General features: G+C 39.9%; 1 long non-coding RNA gene across 1 annotated transcript; it reads left to right on the top strand.

The window, feature by feature from the left end:
* Positions 1-5,705: 5,705 nt before the first annotated feature.
* Positions 5,706-16,756, top strand: LOC128089472 (uncharacterized). The gene is made up of 3 exons (XR_008210520.1): positions 5,706-5,832; positions 6,786-6,839; positions 16,645-16,756. It is a non-coding gene; the product is annotated as an uncharacterized LOC128089472 (long non-coding RNA).
* The last annotated feature ends 6,575 nt before the right edge of the window (positions 16,757-23,331 follow it).

Here is a 23,331-nt window from a genome sequence, read left to right as displayed (position 1 = left end):
ATTCTGAAGAAAAGTTATAGCACCTGTAATGTAATACTGTTTCCGAAAAGAGTGAAAAATGTCGTGGTCTGAAGAGGACGCCTCCGAACTCCAATGATCTCAGTATATCACATATCTCTGCACCCTGTTGTGGCAGCTGAGGTTGCTATTACTTCAGAACAGTTTCAAATCCTTACCCCCTGTCTCCACCCACTCATTTTAAACATGTCTAATCATGCTGGAGACTTGGCTTTGAAAATATCTCTGGGATTTCTCCCTTTTCATGCCTAGGGCAGGCTAGGAAACCTCTGGGAACATAAGGAGGGAAGGGAAACAGCCATGCAATGGCGCAGGGTTTCTTCCTGCCTACTTAAAATGGCTGAGCACCCTTTTTGGCCCTTGTCAAGTTCTGCCAGGTCGTCACTCCTCAGAACTTATGAGATCTTATCTTTGTGCTGAGGATGCCAAAGCGTGGTGCAAACTTCACTGAGAAGTATGCAAAATTTAAACTGCATGCTGCCAAGAGCAAGTGGTCAGAAATAACACCAAAGTCACTTCTACAGATAAGATCAAGGGGGCAGGAGAAGTGTCAAAGAAAGGAAGAGCGAATCAGAAAAGCACCAAAAGCCCTCACTTTCCTCAAAACAGCTTGTTATTCTTACTTTGCATTTTGTTTCACCAACATATCTGGTAACCTTTCACTGAAATAATGACCATAGTTATCTTTCTCCCAGAGGCTTAATCTTCTCATGATTTGTTTGAATAAAATCTGTTCAAGGGTAAGAGCTTTTTCATTTACTGCTGCTTTATAGCTCTGTCCTTTCTAGTTCCACATACCTTAGTAATTCTTGTTACTAGACCATTTGAAAGCAGGAAGTCTTCAGTACATTTTGGAAAAATGCTTTCATTGCAAGATTACATGTTGAAATATAAAGTCTCTATGTTGCATATTTCTCTTGGGTGAATCAGGGGTATAAATAAACACATACAGGGAGGTAAGAAAATAGAAACAGGCCCAAAAATCTAAACAACCACCTAGAATCTCAAGTACTGATATAACTTTGTATTTGGGGACATTCCTCCTTCATCCATAACAAAACAGTTTTGAATCCTCTCAGAAGGTATTTACTGACAATAATTTATCTCCTTGAGTATTGAAATAAAAATGATTGTGTTGTGGAGTTGCTTAGAAACTCAATGTATTATGTTAATCCAAATTTGGCTGTATTTTCACTGCTTTTTGTACTTCTGCTGGGTGCTGAGGCATTACAGTGTGAGGCTTCTTACAATATGCTGATTGATTTTCACTGAACAAAAAAAGAATGCTTCCAAAAAGCAAGTCTGCAGATCACTTTGCTTCTCCATCAGTGGTGTTTTTCTAAGTAACACTGAAACTGGCTTCCCATACCAAGCTTTAAGTTTAAGTAAGTTTCAGATCTGAAAACGCTGGGAAGGAGCAAAACATGTATCATGGATTTTCAGACTAGGGAAAAAGTAAGAAGGCAACCAGATTGCAAGTGATTTAAACTGCTGCAGTGCATGGGTATCTTGGGCCAGCTTAAGATAGGACCTACTTCTTCACATCCAGTTCCCACAGATGGAGTTGAAGCTAGAGGAACATATGGGCAGCTCTCACCTGTAAACTGGTAAGTTTGGTCATCTCCATCTGCTTACAGCATAGGGCTGGTAGTTTTAAACACTATCTCCATCCTCTGAGAAGCATACCATTAGAACACTAGCAGTGACTTGTACCCTATGTGCATTAAAGGAATGCAGTCCTGCTTTAAGCAGAAGATAGAACAAGAAAACCTCACAAGATCCCCTTCACCCTGGACGACCCCATCATTCTAAGGCTGGTCTGATACATTTTGTGGCATGAGGAGCCAATGTCACTCACAAAATCTGAATTCATCATTTGGTCCTCAGTCTGTGTGAATGTGCATATATGTAAGATATGCGCATGTATGTAACATACTGGAGAAATCATGTAGTTTGCCCACTATGTCTGCTGTGAAATACTGGCCCCAAACTTTTAGGGATTGAAAGCTATAATGTTCAAAACTCAAAAGTTTGCCATGGCAGTGCAGATGCTGGGTGCCTCCTCTGTCCTGTGACAGCTGAACATCTCTCCCTGTTTGAATCCTATCAGTGACAGGATGAGCAGCTTGTGTAAAGACCAGGAGGCTCATGAATGATGGAATCACAGTAATACAGAATATCCTGAGTTGGAAGGAACCTGTGAAGATCACTGAATCCAATTCCTGACTCCACACAGCACCACCTAAAATTCTAACTCGACGTCTAGAAGCATTGTCCACACACTCTTTGAACTCTGTCAGCTCAGTGCCTGTTCCATGCCCACCAACCTCTTGATAAAAGCCCTTTCCTAACAACCACCTGACCCTCCCGAAGTTGCACCCAGTGCAGGAGGTGAGGCAGCACAGCACAGAGCAAAGTGGCACAATCTCTCCCTTTGCCTGATGGCAGTGCTGGGCTTAATGCACCCCAGGCTGCTGTTGGCCTTTGGGCTGCCTGGGCACACTGCTGCCTCATGTTTACTTTGTTGTCGACCAGGATCCCCATATCTCAGTGAGGCTGCCCTCCAGCATCACATTCCCCAGTTTGCACGTATAGCTGGGGTTGCCCCATTTCAGCTGCAGAATTTGGGACTTACTCTTGTTGAACTTCAGGTAGTTGGTGATTGTTCGGCTTTCTAATTTGTTAAGCTCTCTCTGCCAGATGCAGATCTGCCAATATTTATACAAAAATCTAGGCATACATAGTTCTTATCATGTTCTAGCCCTGTTACAGGAGCAGAAAGCTAAAAGAGATCTAAAAGAGACAGAGCAGAAGTGACAGTGTGAATGAATGTAGAGCGTACCTCACAGATCACAACTTCAGAGGAAAGCACAGATATGCAAATTTTCCTTCCTTGTGTATTTGTGTGTTTAGGGTTATGAGAAGCAACAGGATTGTACCCCAGTACACAGAATTTCCTCTCTGAGATATCAGATTGTTCTGGCTTTGGCTTATTTCATTTAGAACATGCTTGCACATGCAGATCTTTTGGTCTTGATAATATTGTTCTCTTCCCCTGGCTGAGGAATCCATGAGATCTGAAATAACCTCTCCTGGGCTATAAAGGAGTGAGATGGATAATACGCCACAGTCTTCGATGAAATATAATCCTTATTATTTCTACAATAAAGAGAATGACTAAGTCACTTAAAAAAGACCATGCTGACCTTTTATTTCAATGCATTATTTTGTTTTGTATATAAATACAAGAGCAATTTTCAAAAAGTTCATGCTATTGAAACGATTAACAAGCACTTGTGACTTAGTATTTTGTAAACATAATAAAATTTTGAGTAAGAGCAAGACCTTTTTACATCTGTGCCATTTGTCAAATGTATCTAAAGTGCCCATTGCAAATGACATTCTTCACAACAGGACTGTTTGAGAGTGGGGACAGCAGAGTCTGGGAGAGGCACTGAGATGTGGCTTTCCTTCCTTGCATTAATCTGTGTTCAGGTGTCTTGTTCTTGCACAATGTTAAATGGAATTTCTTGCAATTGCTCAATGGCAGTCACTCAACAATCTATGGAGTTTCTCCTGCAGACAAGAAACTTGTTAGTAGGGCTAAAGGGAGCAGGAGCTGCCTAAATACAGGAAAAGGCAAGGTATGATTCAACTTGTTACAGTTATTTCATTTCCAATTAAGCCAAGGCCCAGTAAAATTTACCATGTATTATTTCCCTTCCTAGGTCACAGCTCCATCTGCCATCTCCCTATGGGCACTTAAGGTACAGTGTAGAGAATTATAAACACAGCTGGGACATTCAGCACTTGTTGCTGTTGAAGATCGCAGAGCCACCAAGTGGATGAGGTTGGCAGGAACCTCAGGAGAATGTCTAGCCCAACCCCTGCTCAAGCAGGTTGCCCAGGACCATGCCCAGGTGGGTGTAGAAGATCTCCCAGGAGGAGACTCCACAACCTCTCTGGGCAGCCTGTCACTGTTCTGTTGCTTCACAGTAAAGAGTTGCTTCCAGAGTGTTTCCTGATGTTCACACAGAATCTCTTTGCAGATTGTCTCTTGTCCTGTCACTGGGCACCCATGAAAAGAGTCTGGCTCCTCCATCACTGAATGGACTTGGCTTTGGAGAGAGGAGTATAACCTCACTATGTGCCATATGGCTTAGAACTGTCCTTCAGGAAATTAGCTTGCTTAGGCTTTATTATCAGAAAATAATAATGAAGGATACATCTGTACTAGTTTGTTGCATAGGCTGAAGAAAAGTTATCCATACTTACCAATAGCACCATCCATATTTCCGATAGGACTAGCCACAGGTATTATTATTCTTGTTCTCATAAGGCTGTAGGAATATCTCTTTGTGTGCCTTACACTTTCAGGATATGGGTACCTTGTCTAGAGGCGGGAGCACCATTTTTTATGGTGCTGAATATCTCCTTAACCAATTCAAGTCATCTGTCCCAGGTGGTTAGGGTAAGAAGCAGAAATCCTTCATGTTGTGCAAGCAGTTTTCAGCAATAGCTAAAACACTGATCTGTGAACAGGTAAAACATCTGTGTGATACCAACATTGTTTTGGTAACAAGTACAAAATACAGCACCTTACCAGCTGTTATCTGGAAAACAAACTCCATCCATACCGTGTTTCCTTCTGGAGGTTTTACTTCTCACAGTGCTAACAGACTAACAGAGCAGCCCTTATGTATGTTGGCATGAATTGCAGTTTTTTTAGTTTTTTGGTTTTTTTGTTTTTTACCATGACCATGTATTAAACAGCCACATTAAAGACTATTTTGCACAAGCAGTTCTGACTTTAAAAATAATCCAGATTGCATGAACAAATGAATGTACGTAGCTGTGTGTATAAAAATTCTAGCACATACATTATGAATATTAAATTCCTATTGATTTACATTTAAAATTATTTTATTTATTTGTATTTTACCAACATTGTTTAATATAACCACAGTTAAAATAAATTCACAGTTATTTGCTTCCCAATTAATGTGTGTCATCCACAGCTGCCATGAGCAACTGTGCTCCCAGATCTCTCCCAGAACTACAACCTGGTCATCTGTCTGTATCAGCTCTATCTGGAAATAAGGACTGACTGAAAAAGCAGGGTAACAAACCGAGAGCAGATAGTTAAAAAGGCAGAAGGAGAAAGAATCTTGATTTTCAGTTTAAAAAAAAAAATAAAATAATGCTATTATACTGTAACTCTGGGAATTTGTCAAACACGCAGGATTTGCTAATTTGAAGTTGAAAAGCTTAGCAGAAGTGACACTCTCTTGCATGTTGTTTCCTCCACCACTTGTGCAGGCTGTAGTAGGATGTAATTAAACATTTTAGAAATGCTTAATTCCCTCCAGTCTGTTCAAAGCAGTGCGAAAGCCACATCTTAACACTGTGCTGCTCCACCTGGCTTAGTTTGCTTGCTCACTTTTAAGCCTTCACGCCTGGCATTAGGTTCTCACCTTCAGCGATACCTTCTAGCGATTACAGAGATTTGCTCTGACCTTCATATTCACTGCTCCCTGCTATCCTTTGCCGGTTGGAATTGGAACTGGCATTGTCGGTCCTGCAGCGATTTTGCCTGAACCAGTTCCATTAGTTCAGATCCACGCACCTCGACACACGGTCCAGCCACTAGAGGGGGCAGAGACTTGCACTGGGGAAACAGCTTAAGATGAGATTTTGTGCAATGCATTACTTACGTGGCTTCGTCTTTCAGAGGAAAACCGGTCAGACAGGAGACTGGAAAGCAAAACCTGAAGCAGACTTTCAGGCTGGCAGTACAACAGCTTGCTAGGAGAGGTAGGTCTGTGTACCTGGGTGTTACTCTTCTCTGCCAGTAATACAGGGTGAGCTCTCCTCCATGGAGCAGTGCTAAGAATGCAAACAATTATACTGGTGAAATACTTTGAGATACTGGGAGATATTGGAGTCTCACACAACAAATCTGATGCTAGCACCCAGCACCCCCTCCTGTCTTTTGAAGCACTGCAGTTGTTTGCCATGCTGAAATTAAGGAGCCAAACCTTTTCCTAGCTCTTTAGGTTGGTTTGGTTGGCTCTGTATCAAAGTCACAAGCTTGGTAATAAAAATGGTGTATGCACGGTGTATGCAAAAAGTACTTATAAACCTAGTGAGGACTTCCCCTGAACGTAAAATACGAGGGCAATTCCAAAAGTAATGCCTCCTATTTTATTGTGCTCTTTGTAATTATGCTCTTTGTATCTACTGTAGTTTCCAGGGAAATAAATAGGAGGCATTACTTTCAGAGCAATCAATGTAATAAATGCTTCCTGTGCAGCATCATTTGCTGTGGGCTGGTTGCTCACTCTCCTGTGCTGCTTTACAATCTCCCTAGCCTAATTTGGCAGAAAGGAGACAAGTATGTTCTCTCATTTATGAACTGGCTGGAAGGCATCTGGGATTTCATAACAGAGTAAAATAAATTGTAAGCTAGAAAAATTGAACAGTTTGTCTTGTTGTTTGAGGGCATTAAGTGGGGACTCCACAGGAAGCACCAGCTTCTAAAATGTCTGTTGAAATACCGCATTGAAAGAACATTTCCTGTCAGGCAGACAGTGGCACTTTAGCTGGAAACAGTGAAAATTCACTGTTTCGAATGAAACAGGATTCAAATGAATGAATATTAAGTGCTACTGCTGTTGCCATGCTGCTGTGGATACCTGAGAGTATTGACGATAAAGAAGTTTTAATCAATCATGGTAATTTACTTTCCAATTTTGTCTTTCACTTAGATCAACAGATCGTGGTGAGACTTTCTATGATGCTAAGAGTGAAGTGATTTCCAGGTTAGTAAAATATGATTGTTATTGACTTCTTGATTATATGATTAATGACTTCTTGAATATATGATCTGTAAAGCCATACCACTGTGTCTTATAACACTTTTAAATTGAAAATGGTGGTTATGTTTGAAGCTAACAATGCTCTAATTCAAGTATGTAATAGAAATGTTAGTTAAGAGGCCTTAATGGGAAGAAAAGAGTGAAAGAGCCAAAATAATTTTTAACATGTAAAACATCAACAGCTGGTTTTTTGGAGATGAGGATCAGGAAAACCAGAAGACGAGATGGGAAAGAAGAACGTATTTCTGCCTGTGGTGGGAAATGAAACCCACAGACTGCCAAAAGGAATTGTCAGAGGTGGCTCCTGTAGTCATCATTAGCAATAAAAGCAGAACACACACAGATCTAAAACTCTCCAGGTCATGTCAGCCTTAAAGGACACTACAGGGACAGATTAGTCAGAAACGTAGACAACCAGCAGCACTTCAGTAGCCAAGGAAAATGTTCTTCATTAAATACAGTCTTAACAATGCATTGCTATTTGATCTTTTGGTAAGCTCCTTCCACTATTGTGAATATGTAGCTTTAAAGTGCTCTTTCATTGCAAAACTCAAATAGTGTTAAGAATGACAGGATGATCTGACACAAGGCATACTGTTCCCAGGGGGATGGGAGTCTTTAAACCCTAGTTAGAAACTATTGTCATAGTTACCAGTACAAGCCAGCTATACCAAAAGATGCACCTGCATGAAGGTATTCACAGCTTCAGGGTTTTTGCATACAGAGCTTTGGGGTTTTTTTTTTGCTGATTGCCAAAAGATGATGGGAGTCCAAATTATGGATTAAATGCCAGTGCCTCAGGAACGAGCCTACAACAGGTGAAACACTAAAAGATGCAATAATGTACACACATTTACCATGATTTTCTCACGTGAATGGTCGCACGGAATTCAGTACTGCTTCTACAGAAGGCACTGATATGCACTAATACATGTCCCATGCCCCCAAGAAACAACTCCTCTTTTTTTCTCTCTCCTTCCCTTGAGTTGGCAGAGGATTATAGCCTGCGTAGAAGTATTTTCTTTTCAGTTGTTCAGTTGCGTAAATTTTTATTAATTTTTCTGCTCGTTAACTTTCTCAAAATCCCAGACTTCAGCCAAGCTGCCCTGGAATCAGATCAGTGCACACCCTAACACGAAGTCTTTAAGCACGGCTAATGTCTGGGGATGAATATTTTCCAAAAAGGTACAGAATAAGATTTTGAAGTATGACAGTGCCACAAATGGCATTGTGTTCCTCTCTTTGCTACCCTAATGGAAAGAAATGGGGAGGATGGCTCCTGGATTACTGGGTCTCCTTGAAGTTAGTTAAGCTGGTGGAAGATGTTGTATTTGTAATGCCCAGGATTTGCTACAGGGTTCTCTCTCCAAGGGTGTATCCTCCTGAATCAGCAGAAGTGGAAAACAGGTCTGTCTCACAGCTTACAATCCAAGCTGTTCAAGGCAGTCAGCAAACACTTGCCACATACTTGTGAAGCTGTGTATATGCTGTTTTCGGAGCCTTTTTGCACCTACTGATACCTGAACAAACAGACCCGAAGGAAGGGCGGTAGCAGAACCTTCTCCACAAAACTTCACCTCTGAGCTATTTTTGCACTGGCAAGCTGCAGGAGAAGCAACCAGCACACATGAACCTAGCATAGAAAATCTGGAGTCCCTACCTGAGGGAGCTATTAAAGAAGAGCTCTAAATTTTATACCAGATATTCTGTGCCTTGCTTGTTCTGATTTATTAAGAGTATATAAGATGATCCAATATTTGGCCACTGCTTTAAATCATAGGATTTTCCATCCTAAATGACAACCTTTGCATTTTATTAGTGTGACTGGGTCTTTGATAAGACCATATTATGTGCATATATCTTATCAGCAAGCTTTTGTACCTATTGTAAATAATCTTGGCAGTGGCATGACTACATCTACTGGCATATCTGAGAATATGATGCTGCTGTCCTGGGTCTCAGCAAGTACACACAGGGGGGAAGCATTTCTGGTGCAGTTGTGGTGCACTACAAGGGGAAGACATGCATTAGCAGAGCAGGTACTGTGCTAAAGTCTCCTGAATTCAATATCCTTTATTAAGACTGAATTTCTGTAAGCCATGGGGAAGACATTTAGCTCCTCTTTCATAATTTCTTCTTTCATTATAAGGGATGTTTTTGTTTTTCCCTCCCCAGGGAAGCACAAGAATTGATTGATTAAGGTCTATAAAACACCAAAGGTGGAAATACTGTGTAAATGCCAAGCTTGATTATTGCTACTCAGCCTTTCAAAGGAGCATCAGATTGTGTCTAGCCTTTTTGCTCAGCTGGATCTTCAGGGGTGAAACAGAGAGCTACACTTGAAAGCTCAGGAGCTGCCACTTGACAGTCTCCATTGGCACAGCAGGCAAGCATCTGCTGTGTTTCCTGAGCTGCTTTTGTTTTACTCCCTGTTAATTTCCTTTAGCTGCCTGTAGTTTACTGCAAGCAAGTCTTATCATTAAGGGTTTCAGTGGGTAGCCAGCATCGCCGATTTACTGCTGGATTTGTTGACTCCACCTAAAAGCCCCTTGACTCCAAAAGGCACAGTCTCCCTGAAGCCATTCTCCAAAGTTCCTGCCAGAACAGTGGTAAAACACGACTGGCAGTTTGGTTCATCCGAACAATGTCTCAGGAAGGAAATGTTGCTATCCAAGGAATGATTATGAAATCATTAATGTGTACTGAGCAAATTCCAGAAGTGAGGCTGTGTCTTCCTCTGACAGTGACATAAGAAGGCAGATATCTTCATTTCCAGAGGTGTTTCTGGTAGCTGTGTAATTATTTCCTCAACCTGCATTGCACAACATTACATCATGAAGCAAATTTCTCGTCTTCAGGGCTCAGTCACTGTGTCAGTGCCCCATTGAACTGGGTAGGTTTGAATCTCCTCTGATCTGTGGATAATCTTACTTCAAGCTTGCTCTGCTAGAGCTGTTCCAGCAAAAGTTGTGACAGCAAAGAGGCTGGCTACCTTGAAATAAAAATTGTATGACTTTTGTTCCTGACTAATTATTGTTCTTTTTAAAGATTAAATGTGGATAGAATGTTACAAAAGGTGCGTGAATTTCTCATTTCAGTAGGTGTGTGGCACCACTGGCGTTATCAGATTGTGAAAGATGTGACCCCAAGGCTCCAGCTGTTGCTTTTGGAAGAACAAGATATTAGTTAACTGCAGTTGGTACCACTTCTACTAATGGGCTATAAGGTGGTGGGATGTACAAAGCGAATAGATTGCATGGTTTCAAGGTCACCTTATTTCATGCAGAATGATTCTAAGCAGCAGGAGGAGCAGGTAAATGCCATCAGGAACTTGCAGCTATCATGAAGCCTCCAGGAAAATCATGGGAGTGGCTGCAGACAAAAGGGAAGGGTTGATGCTTCCTGCAGTCCTGCAGCCTTCTCTCCTCCCCTGAGAGTGTACTTCAGGAGAGATTAGCTGTTCCTCCCTTGCCAGGAGCTCAACGCAGTGTCTGGTCATGAGAGGAGTGTGTGTTTCACCGGAAACTGATGCAGCACAGTGCCGTTAAGATGCAGAGATTGCATCTGGACTTCAATTTTCAGTCTTTTCCAGCACTATTCTGAATACTTTACTGTAAGAATTCACAAATGCACTTTGTATTACTACGAATGTGACTGAGTAAAATGCACGATTCATGTTTCACCTTTAATGAGTGAACATTACACTGCTCTTTAATTTGGCTATCTTCCAAGTCTCATAATAATGCTTAATACTGAAGTCTGCTCATTTTCCACTGAGTTGACATCAAAATAATGCTGCTTCCAATGGTTTTTGGTATTGTGCTTTTTGTTTCTGAAACTTTAAACAATAATCTACTTTTTGTCTGCTTGGAAATTTACTGGGGCTCTCTTTTGACATTAATACATTATCTGACTCTGCATGACACCATCTGTATTCTAAGGCAAAAAAAAAAAAAAAAAAAAAAAGCCCTTGTTTACTTTCTAGAAGTGTTTCCCACTTCATATGTATTATCAGATGACCCTCCTGACCTTTTCTAGCACTCTAAGTAATTTTTCAGTTTAATGAAAGAATACGTTTTCTCTACAATTTATTGCTTGCTGCACTAGTTTAATTGATGAAGCAGAGAGAATCACTTCATCGAAATAGAATTTTTGCAGCCTTTACTAATTTAAGACATAATGTAGATAATGTGGGACGATGCCACATTTTCAGAGATTTGCCAGGTGGCTACATGGACTGTGATATAATTTAGATGAGTCCTCTGCTGCTAGAATCCTCTATATATGTGTGTTTTATGAAAGATCTTTAGTACATTATCAGCAGTTAAAGCAATTAGGAAACTTTCTATCAGATCAATATTTAGAGTTGTCACAGACTGATCCTTTTTTTTTCCTTTTACTCTACCAGTTAATGATTCTATAATCTCATCCATTACATACCAAATCACTACTCTGTGACAAGCCAACTTGGCTTGCTCATGCAAATATATTCAAATCTTCTTTGGTCTGGAAACAAGCTCTGAGATCTCACATGAGCAAGGCTTTGCTTAATTTCTCTAGATATAATCCAGAAAGTGCACAGATATGTAAAGCTGGAAAAAGGGGCATTTGAAGAGCAATGCAATTTCCATTTTGGGAAGAAGATCAGGTTAGGGACTTTTCTACCCACAGAAAAGAGCAGTACTTCTTGTCTTGTCATCACCTTCCCCCTGACCACAGTGAAATTTTCCTCTGTGGTTCAGAGGTAATTTTGCACCTGTAAGGAATACTGATGCTGACTGAATCCTGATACTGGTTTAAGAGCATGTTTACACAGGTTTTTGACTCTGCATAGAATACCTTCTTCTTGTACACAAAATTAGTCCATAGAAGATCTATTTTACCATGATCTTCTTTGGCTCTTAAAGACTGTGCATGAATAAACAACAATTGTCATCTATGTTCAATGTCATTCAGTTACAATGCAACTCTATTAAAAGTTCAAGCCCTAGGAATTGAAATAGTATAAAAACATAAAGAAGAAACAAAAATTCCTGGGTTCCCAGGGCGAGGCATGGTATGATTCAGGGAACTGGGAGAATTGCTTGTCTACTTAACTGTGCTTGTCTACTTAATTTGGGATACACGAAAGTGCTGCTTTGTGCCTCAAAGAAATTTTACCTTCTGCCCAACTGACAAGTTCCTTGAAGCAGAGGAAGTCTCTTACCATATTACTGAGTGCAACCACAGACAACAAAATACCTGTCTTACTCAAAAACTCCATGATAGTATCTCCAGTGCCAATAATATCTCCCATTTTCTGACAAGGAAATACTAGTAATTAAGTCCTTTGGACAGCTATTCCCTTATGAACCCAAAATAGACCGTGGTGATAATGTATTGGAATTATAGGATAGCCCTGCATCTGCAAAGAAGCCACATAAAGAATATCTGACAGCTTCCTTCCCTACCCCTAGAAAGGAGTCAACCTGAGATAACACCATGCGTGCTGATTTAAAATAACATTTCCTTTCTACGTTAGGCTTTACGAAAATGTAAACAGGTGTTACAAAGCTAATGTTACAGTCTGACACAATCCATTTGAACAACAGGCTGGGGCTCACCGTAGCTCTGCTGCAATGGAACCAGCCAGGAGGAAAGGAAACAGTAAGCAAGTTCCTCATAGAGCTACCTAAATTCTAATTCAGATTTTTTTTTTTCCACAGACCTTTCCATACTGCCTTGCAGCCCTCTATACAGCAGTCAGTGATGTGCTCAGAGAGGTGAACACCATTTCATGGGGCCTGTTTGTTATATTGCCACTCCTGCTACCATGTCTTGCTGAGCTGGTGAGCCTTGGTGAGATGTGTTCACGCAGGAAATTGCCACTCACTGAGAAGTGTGATTTCCTCTTTTTATCACAAAAAAATGTCAAAAGCATTCTCCATAAAGTTCTTCAGTTCTACCTCTCAAAAGCATAGGCCTCCAGCAATAGAATCTCAGCACTTGTGGGGCAAACTTCATGATTTCAGTGAATTTTCCCCAAGTCTGAGTCTGCCTCTCTGGGACTGGAGGCTGGTGCTTCACCTCAAGCTTTGGCTGAATTATTTTAGAAGTGATGTTTTGGGAGGCATGGAAATGAAAAACAGGACTGGAAATGAAACCCCATGCAGCGAAAAAAGAAATATCAAAGATGCAGGAATAATGAGCAAATACTGTATCTGCTTTGGGTAGAGATTGCTGTTACCTCTTAGGAAGAATAAATATCCATGGAAAATACAGGGCAGTGCTCTCCTAAGCATTCTTGGTGGTCTGAGCACAAACCTCATATTGAAAGAAAACCTTAGTGATGCGGCTCTTGAATACAAGTTTGAACAGACTGATGGCAGACTAACATCACAGTCTTAGTTTCTAAGGTCCCTGCTCATATATCCTCAACATGTAACTCATACAGCTGAAAATATATAGTCATGCTCTTAAAAAGTATTCTCATTTTTTAATACTTTGTTAATAATAATGACATGCATCCATGAACTCCATAGTTTGGGGCTAACATTTGCTAAAAGAGAGAAAATATTTTACCTTTCTGCAGAAGGATTGCAGCTTATCACCTCCCAGCTTTGTATCTACATCGCTTGCAGCATTCAGTGTAGCTCACAATTATCAGTCTCTGTTTTGGGAAAAAGATTTCACTGGATTTTGCAGTAGCCAAATCACCCTTGAAGAGTACTGGACAGCATTTCAGGAGAAAAAGAGATTACTGTGTGAGTGTATACAGTACATATTTTTCCCCTTAAAGTAAATTCTGCAGGAAACTGTTGGCTTTTCAAGATCTTCTGGGATGATTAAAAAGTTGTTAGATTATTTCTGGAGACTTTAATGGGTCAGAGAGTTTGGCCTTGTCTGAGCAGCTGCTCTATGGCCAGTGAATCTGGCTTCTATGGATATATGTCAGTAATGCAAATGAGCAATGCAGATGATCACCCTTCAGTGATGAATTAAAACACAAGAAAACAAACAGTACACTACTCTGCAGCTTGCTGTACTGTACATCTAACTTTTAGGGCACAGCTAACAGAAAAAGATCACACAGATAACCTCTGAAAGCAGCACACTAGTTATATGCCTTTTTTCTTTTCTGTCCTTTTTTGGCGGTATATGCTACACAGTTCTGACCTTCTGGTAGTGCTTTAATGAAAGCAAAGCTCACTGAACAATGCAAGGATACTGAAAAACAGTGCACAATCAGAGGACTAACTTTGCATTAGATCACACTGTCATAGTCAAAGTAAAGGTATACGTTTGCGATCTACCTACAGCACACCTGTATATCTCTTGTGTCTTGGATGACATACATATAAACACACAGTCACCAGCTGCCAAAGTCTTAGCTTCCTAATACATCTTCTGAATGCAGCTTCCTTGGAAAGCGCTACAGTGCTTCTGGTAATGACACCATGGTGTCCGAAATTGCACTTTACCATAATGATGGAGGTAATGAAGTCTGAATTACAGCAAAAATCTTGGAGAAGTGCTTATGATATCCTCTACTTGTGGCAAATGTGTTCTTCCTGATTAATGCTCTTATAGTAAAACAGCATGATGATGAGGCCATTAATTTTAAAACTCCTAAAGTAAAAACCTAGCTGATTGAGTGATGCTCTGTGACATCATTTGTTAATGTCTTTTCTTCAGAGGAAAGAGAACCATTGAAATAGTAGCAGATCTCTTAAGCTAAAGAGGTACTATTTCATGAATAAAAAGTAACATATTAGTGTACATCAAACCCAGTATCACATCATTATTGAAAATACTTTCTGCTATAAAAAAGCAAGGCATTGAGTACAGTACTAGTAATTAACATTCTTAAAAATCTCATCAATAATTCGTATTAACTGCTGCCTGCTGCTTTTTTTTTTTTTTTTTTTTTTTTTTGTTAACAATACATTTACAAGGAACGTAGGAAGACTGAATCTGAACAACATGAGATTTTTATTAAAAAGTGCATGCATAAACGTTGTAAATGTTGTTCCACAACTTTTCTCAGTGTGATTCCTTCCTGCTATACTTGAAGCAGAACAGTAAAAGAGCAGGCTAGAAGACCTGGCCACTTTGTGGATATTGCAGTAGGAAAGTATCTTTAAATACAGATACTTTGTTATTCTTACAAATTGCTCGTGGTTTTATTTCTCCTGTAACTTTGCAAACCTTCATTATGGAATGACATAATCAACTTGATCATCCCACATGAGTTGTATAGAAAGACCAAGGATCTAGCAAAATCTTTAGAACATTTCTGATTTGTTTGAAGATCTGATAGAAAATAGAAGCCAGTATGTTTTTTTTTTTTTTCTGCTGAATCATTCAAAGATGAATGAAAGTCATGTTCAGTTGCTCTGCTTTTTAATGTTTCACAAAAATCCTTAACAGGCATGCTATTAATTCTGTTGATGTTTGTTTGCAGATCACAGTAACCAGAAAACAAGTGGGTAGTGAGAGTGATCAAGCCTCATCTGGATATTAAGGCCTCCTTCCTTCCTTCCTTCCTTCCTTCCTTCCTTCCTTCCTTCCTTCCTTCCTTCCTTCCTTCGTGCCTGCCTGCCTCCCTCCTCCCTCCCTCCCTCCCTTCCTCTCTTCCTCTCTTCCTTTCTTCCTTCCTTTCTTTTTCTTCTTTTTTTAATTTTCATTATAAACAACCTGACTGAAAAGGGAGAAACATGTAGAGAAGGAAATGTAAAAGAGTTAACATGTAGGCAAAGAATATTGTGAGGCAGTCCCTAGCACTAATCATGCTGCAGTTTGCTCAGCAAGGCTAGAATCTGTGAAATAATTTGTTTTAGCATTGTTTTTTTTTTTTTTTTTTTTTTTTTTTTTTTTTTTTTTTTTGTCACACTGGATTAGAAGATGTGGAAATGATGACTTTGACAAAAGTATGAAAACTTGCTTGCTGTAATTGTGCTGATGTCAACTGTATTACAAATTCAGTTAATGGGCTCCTGTAGAGGAAGGAAATATATTTCACCTTCTTTTCCATAATGAATACTGTGTGATCATTTGAGCTCCCACTTAAATTGTTGGTACATTTTGGAAGAGGAGGTAGTTTTTCCCTCTTTTTATTTTCTTCTGCTGTTACTTGCTAAGAGATCATGAAAAGGAGAAATGCAAGCAATAAAAGAAACAGAAACAGTACAAAGATTTAGATGGAACATTTTTCAGTTGTATCCATGAGAAAGCAATCTTCAGAAACCCACAGAGGCAAATCCAGATTTAGAAAAAAGAAAAAAAGTCACTTTGGCTATTTGCAAATCTTACATTTTGAGAACTAATTTCTCAAAGTTAAGTGGACTTGAGAGTGTAATAGTAAGAGGTTTAGTTTCTAACCTCTTGTTTATTTGCTCTGGGTAAGGGAACTTGAATTTAACTCTGAGACAAAGAATACCTTAAATAGTCTCCTGAGGACTCTCATTCTGGTCCCATTTCCTCAATTAAGGTGGCTGGATTTCCATTTCTCACTTGTTTTACACAAAGCTCCCTAAAAGCTGTGATTATGCTGATGATTCAAATTGTCGTTCCCAGGACCATGGCAATCTGTAGTCTTGAGAACTATTTGGATCCTTTCAAAAGGACAGGAAGCAGGCAGAAAAAACTGTCACTGCCACCATCTCCCAGTAGTGAAGGAGAGAAAATGATGCCACATGGTACAGAGACAAAAACATGAATTCTGATTTACCATTCCTCCCTGATGCAAGTTACATGTTTCCTTCCACAGCCTACAGCAACCTTCTCATGTCTGCAGTTTTTCAACAGTTGACCTTGTCATCTACAAGCAGCCTTGTCTCCCTCACATCTGACTTGTTCCTCTTCGCTTCTGGGCAACAAGTCCCCAGGTAAACCTGCCATTTCCAGGAGGAGGTATAATGCAATGCATTTTTGCATTTATTTGGATAAATATAGGAGAAATATGTAGTTAATAGACACTGCATGAAGAAAAGAGCAATTGATTTGAATTGAAGTTGATCATAGGTAAGTTGATGAGCTTGCAGGGAGACTTGCAGTCATGCTAGAGAAAACAGAATTTCACAAAAGGAAACTGGAATTTGACCTTTCAGTCATATTTTATTAGAGTACTTCGTGCAGGTAGAAGCATGTCATAGCACTATCTACTCTAATGTCAGTCTGCTTGGTTGTTGCCTGTGTCCACATGGAGATCTGTCACAGTCAGGGAAGCTGACAGTGGCCTCTGGGAATATTTGAAGAGCTAAGTTCAAGTGCATTTCTTCTAGAAAAGTGAAGCATGCTGATAACAGCAACATGCTCACTTGCTGGTTTAGTTATTTCTTGCCCTGTTCATAAGAAATATAAATGAAAGAACTGGCAAACAGAAGGCGACACTAAAAGTGGAAGGCATGTTGAACATGATTGTAACAATTTATTTGAAGAGAGTTTAATAAAATACTTGGAAGCATTCCTTCTTGGAAAATAGAAGACCAGAAAAATGTCCTCTTAGGTTAGCAGAAACTACGAAGTCTTTGGTGTAGGCAACAAAGCATGCAAATACTGCAAGGGATCAGAGCCACATCAGTGCAGTTTATGATCAGTAAAGGCATACTTCAGTTAGCATAGAGTATGCTCTCTGGTGACAGTGACAGGGCCCTGAGGGAATGACAGAGAGCTGTCAGGGAAGGGGCAGCTGGTGATTAGGGAAAAGGTTCTTTACATGAGGGCAATGGGCATGGAAGAGGCTGCCCAGGGCAGTGTGCACAGTCTGCCAAGTGCTGGAATTCAAGGAGCATTTGGACTATTAATTTTGGGTGGTCTGGTGGAGCTAGGAAATGGACTTGATTCTTGTGGGCTCCTTCCAACTCTGGATACTCTGCCGTAAAAAGCATTATTTAGGTCAATAAATAAACTGGTATATACTGGTTACCATGCAGAGATAGTAAAAATATTGACTACTTTAACAGTGCTTGGAAAAGATCAGTAATCTTACTGAAATGTTTGGTTCAACAAAAAGCAGAACACAATTAGCTTAGCTTCTGCAGGAAAATCAGCATTATTTTCAGTCACCTGCACTCTGAAATATTAGAAATGAGTTCAAGAAACTTTGATTGGGATAGGTGTCTCAAAAATATATGAATGCACAGAAGTCCTGTGGGAAATTAAAAATTGGCTGGCTGTCAGAGACGCTTTCAATGTGGTTTCTCCACTAATATGACATAAAAAATGAAATTCAGCTACTTCCCTTCTGGCTGTCCATCAGCTATCCCCAGTAAGTAACCTGGAACCATGCTGTCTTAGTTTGATAATATGGCAAGTGGAGATGTTCCAGGGATACAAAGAGAATCTGAAGACAATGCTGGGTATGGGAGAGAGAAAGAAAGCAAATTATTATGGAGACATGAGTGCAGAGGCATAGGACACAAATCTATACAAAACCAGGCTCATTTTCTTGTTTCAGGAACTTTCTTTAAATGTAAAATAATATGTATCAGACACAAAACAAGAGTTAATCAGATAGTGCTCCAGTTGCAAGGTTCTCTCTATACATTTAACTGGGAAGCTCTGTAGATCTTAGACTTTATTAGCGTGAGTTTTTCTACTGACTTTAAAAGAGCATTAGTTACATTACTACTTTATAGTGTTATTCAGCCAAATATTAACTTTTCTGAGACTAGAAAACACAGGTTTGGGGAAAGAAAAAAAATGCTACTGAAAGCTGATGATCTTTAGTTACGAAAAAAAACAAACAACGAAACAAACAAAAAAAAACACCACCAACAACAAAAAACTCAGCACAGTTATATTTTAGTTACCTGGGTGAAGGGTTAAGGTTAGGATACGTGGTCAAAGGTGAGATACCTCTTTTGATAAATATGTTTTATTTATCTCAGAGATCCAGCTCCCCAGGCTTGTGGAGGAAAGACCCAGCTGCAGAAAGACACTGCAGACAGCCCCTGCTCTCAGAGAAGGCAGGACACCCGAGCAGATTTTGAAACAGTGTGAGAAGCCTATATCATGAATAACTGAGAAAGCAACCCTGGAGGCTGAAGCTTCTGTTTCTCTCAAAAGTGAATTTCACATGCTATTTTTTTGGTGGATTTTCACATTAGTTTTTTTTGTGAGGGTAGAGAAGGAGAGTGGAATTGAATTACAATATTATTTCCAAGTGAGTTGCTATATATTTGAAAAAACTGGTACTCTTTTATGTCAATTTACAGAATTTTAAACTGCTGGTAGTAATATCTTGACCTCTTTTGGTCCAGTGAAACTTATCACAGCCATGTGATACATTTCCTCCAGAAAATCTCAAGATTAATACAAATGGTTTTCTTAGTTCTTAAGTGGCTTCTAGAATAGAAACAGTGTTTCTAAACTAGGAATGCTTAGCTGACATGTGGAGAAACTCAGGATTAAGTCTTGTTTTCAAACCAAATTATTGAAAACGTTCTTAGCTGTAATCTGAAAGTGTTATGTAGAGTATATTTATACAACCCCAATGGCTATTCAAGCCTTGATATTCACTGTCACAGCACAATTCAGAAAACTTAACTCTTGTTTTAAGTGTATCTACAGTAGAAAAGTGAGTTTGTCTTACATGTTTTAGAAGGTGCTATCTGGTCTGAATCTTCAGCCAGAATGTTTGTTGCACTAAAATTCATTTCATCTCCTCAATGTAAACCCCACCCACTCACTTATCTGCATGCTCTGTGAATCTCAGGCATGCAAAGCACTCACAAAATGAGATGTATGAAAAGGCCTTGCCTAACTTCAAGCTTTGTTTTTAGGCAATCAACACCTGGGACTTCAAGCTACTGTGACAAAAATGTAGGAAATGTTCTGTCACAGAATGCAAACTCCTTTGGCAGTCCTGACTGATGGACATCAGAAAGCCCTCATGTCTCACATTTATACTTCCTAACCTTGTGTGTGTGCTTTTTATCCTTAGAAAATGCAGTATCTCATGATCCTTTAAATAAAAAAATGACCTTATTCCTTTTAATGTTGTCATTAAGAAGTCTAACGTTCCAGGTATAAATTCCAGCTACTACTGTGCACCTTCGTTTGTTATTCATATGTGAATCCCTTTGGGTTCCCAATTACTATCCAGCAACAGCAATTGGCTCTTGAAATTATTCCCACAGGACTGACTTTGTAAAGGACACTGCAATTTACATCTTAGTTCCCTAATTACAGACACAACGCTCGATAAACCGTGAACAACTAGTAATTGGAAGCTAATGGTTACTCTCACTGAATCCCTGTTGACACAGATTTTGTTGCCCAATAACTGACCACAAGTGGGTCATGTGAGAAGGCAGGAGTGAAGAAGGAGTATTAAGGTCATATGCTACCAGTGGGAATTCACTGGAAAAGGTCTCTTATGAAGTGGGGCCTTAACAACCTCAGTTTGTTACAACTCGGCACACAACATCTGAAACACCACACGTGCTACAACTGCCTCTCCCTGCTGGGGTAAGAAATAGCAGATGATATTTGTGAGGGAAGGTGGGATGGGTTTCAAAGGGCTTTTTGCCCTGCTCTGAGTGCTGGTATCTTCTCTGCAAGTGCAACATAGCCATAAAATACCTTGCACTGATTTAGTCAAAGTCTTGGCGCTAATGCTATCTCAAGAGCGAAATGTTTTTGCTACTTTCCTTGCATTTTCTCCTTCCACTCCCCACCTCAGAATCAAGCCCTTTAGAACACTAAGAAGATAACCAAGATAATAATTTACTTGACCTTATCAATATTCCTTTTCATCAAGTGCAAAGCAAAATATTTTTATCACAATAAAGTTCATTCTAATGATGTATTTATTATTGTTCCCTCATCCAAATATAAATGCAGACCTCTGAAAAAGAGCACATAACATCACACACATTCCAGCTGATTACATAAATACTGTAGGATTGCTTAGTAAAAATGATTGCTTGTGAAAAACATTATCAAGAAAGGGTCACTGTAATTTCATGATAAATGCTTTTTGTTAAGGCAAGTAAGAAGAAAGTTTGTGTGGAATTGTATCAGAACTGCTGTACGTTTATCACTTTTTTGAAGCAGAACCTTTTATGAACTAATTCTAAAGCAAAATCAATAATCTTAAAAAATAATCCAGTATTTCAAAACTTCCTTATTTTGCATCAGCCCTGTTACCTGTTCCATTAATATTGTCATCATAAAACTATGACGTAAGAAGAGCCACTCTGACTGAAATGTTTTAAATTAAGATAGTGGAGATTTAGATTAGATATTAGGAGGAAATTTTTCACACAGATGGTAGTGGCATACTGGAAAAGGTTGCCCAGTGTGGATTTGTGGGTTGTGGATGCCCCATCCCCAGAGGCATTCAAGGGCAGGCTGGATGTGACTCTGGGCAGCCTGGTCTGGCGACCTGGTTGGTGACCCTGCCATGGCAAGGGGCTTGAAACTAGATGATTTTTGAGGTCCTTTTCAACCTAGGCCATTCTATGATTCTGTGATAAACATATTTCCCTGCCATGTCCCCGGAACTTTCCCACCATCTACCCTACAGGAAATCCTGACCCTGGTATGGTTTTCTGAGTAACCTGCTGTCTTCTGAACATTAATCCCATCTTTCTATGGTGGGATACAAACATTTTTTTATCCTGCTTCCTCTGGGAAGGAACCTCACAGACCTGCTACCTGCTGAGTGAAAAAACACCTCCTTTTGTTTGTATTAGACTTAATTCCTTTGATAGTCTGCAGGTTTTGCACTGAAATAATGTTGTCCTTATTTCCAAGGGAGTTTGGTGATTCATTTTCCAAGTCCCTGGCATGGCACTTCCTGGATGTTGTACAAGACCCATTTTAAGCAGACATGCACACCAATATTGATTTTTTAGTCTGTTGCATGTTGCATATGCATGGCAACACTACACTCAGGACAAAAGCTTACAGCAGAGCAGAAGATAATGATTTATATTCAACATCTGCTTTATCTAGCACTTCCTCAGTGCCAGTACTGATGGGTTTGAGATACAGGGCAGAGCTTACCTGTTCCCTGGGCCTCACATGAACCACCAGCAGTGCTGCCATGCATTGGCATTGTTCTCCACTGATGCTGAAAGCAGTGCATATCCACCAGTCAGGAGTGTGCCCTTTGGTGAGTTCACTTGTTAAGTTCAGCCTCCAAGACTCCAAGGAGACACAGAAGATGACTGTCTTTTCTTCATCTGTTTTCACAGTAAGTAAAAACACTGAAATGCTTTCTCTTCCATTCCTTAAACTTCATAACGAGTCTCTTTAATGAGATTAAAAGATAGAATGACAAACAGAAGTGAAAATGTTACATCCCCAGATGGCAGTAAAGTTCATTCAATTTGATCACCTGAGGCAGAAAAAGCAAAAGGTAAAGATGAATATATAAAAATATCAGTGCAAGTCTCTGGCTTGGAGAGGCTGTTTGTGAGAGAGTGAAACAAAACCGTTCTAGTAGCAAAAACAGCAACATTATTGCAAGCCAAGTGAAGATCATACAGAGGAGAAATATGGCAAAAGATCAGCTCTGCTTAGAAGAGATCTCACAACAGGATTAATGGAAAGAACTTTCACAGGAACATTGCACCAGATCTTTGGCTGTGGCAGATGATATGGGATGCTGATGTTGGTATATCTGCTCCTTTTTTGTCCCTTACATTTTTCCATCCCTACATTTGGTAGTATTTTATTATAAAGGAATTTTAATTTGTAGTGCAGGAGTGCAGAGCTTCCTGCTCTGTGCCAGGCACTGTGCACACTAGTAGGCACATGCAGCCCCATCTTTATAGAGCTTCTAATACAAACATAAGAGGCAGAAATAGCAAACTAAGACAGGATGGATAGGCAAAATGTGAAGCTTGTAAGGGCTGTTTCCCTGTGTCTCTCCCACAGTGAGTTTGACAGGAGCACAAAACATCATCAGATATTCACAAGAGCAAAAAGGCCCTGTGAGGTACTAGAGAAAGATGAGGAGAGGATCTTTATAGGTGTCATCGTTCACTCACATCATTCACTCAACTGGACTGCACTTCTCACCTCAGCGTTGTGACGAGGCCTATCTACCATTCAGACAAACTCTCTCCCTCTCACTGTACTTTGCTAATACTATATTTAGTAAATCATTTGTTCCACCTCAGATTATTGCCGTTGTTTTCAAGTATTTTGGGGTCCTCTATTTCCCTTTTCTGGAGGCATGGATTTGCAGATCCCTCCATCCCGCTGGTCATGGAACCGGGCCAAACCAGCCCGTAAACTGTTGACATTCTTTGGTGGAGAATGCGGGCAGCAGTTGCTTTCTAGCTGTTTAGAACAAATCTTTCTCTCTGCTCTCGGAGAGCTTCATTGGGAAAGCCTATCTGTTTCACTGTTACTCTCTGAAAATGTGACCTTAAAAACTCCAGGCGGACTGCCAATATCCTAGAGATGCCCTCCGAATTGAGAGAGACTCCCTGCAATC

Source organism: Tympanuchus pallidicinctus, unplaced genomic scaffold (genome assembly GCF_026119805.1).
Source record: "Tympanuchus pallidicinctus isolate F22 unplaced genomic scaffold, pur_lepc_1.0 scaffold4, whole genome shotgun sequence".
NCBI classification, from domain to species: domain Eukaryota; kingdom Metazoa; phylum Chordata; class Aves; order Galliformes; family Phasianidae; genus Tympanuchus; species Tympanuchus pallidicinctus.
The sequence above is the reverse complement of the archived record's forward strand: the minus strand, read 5'-3'. Positions and strand labels throughout refer to the sequence as shown.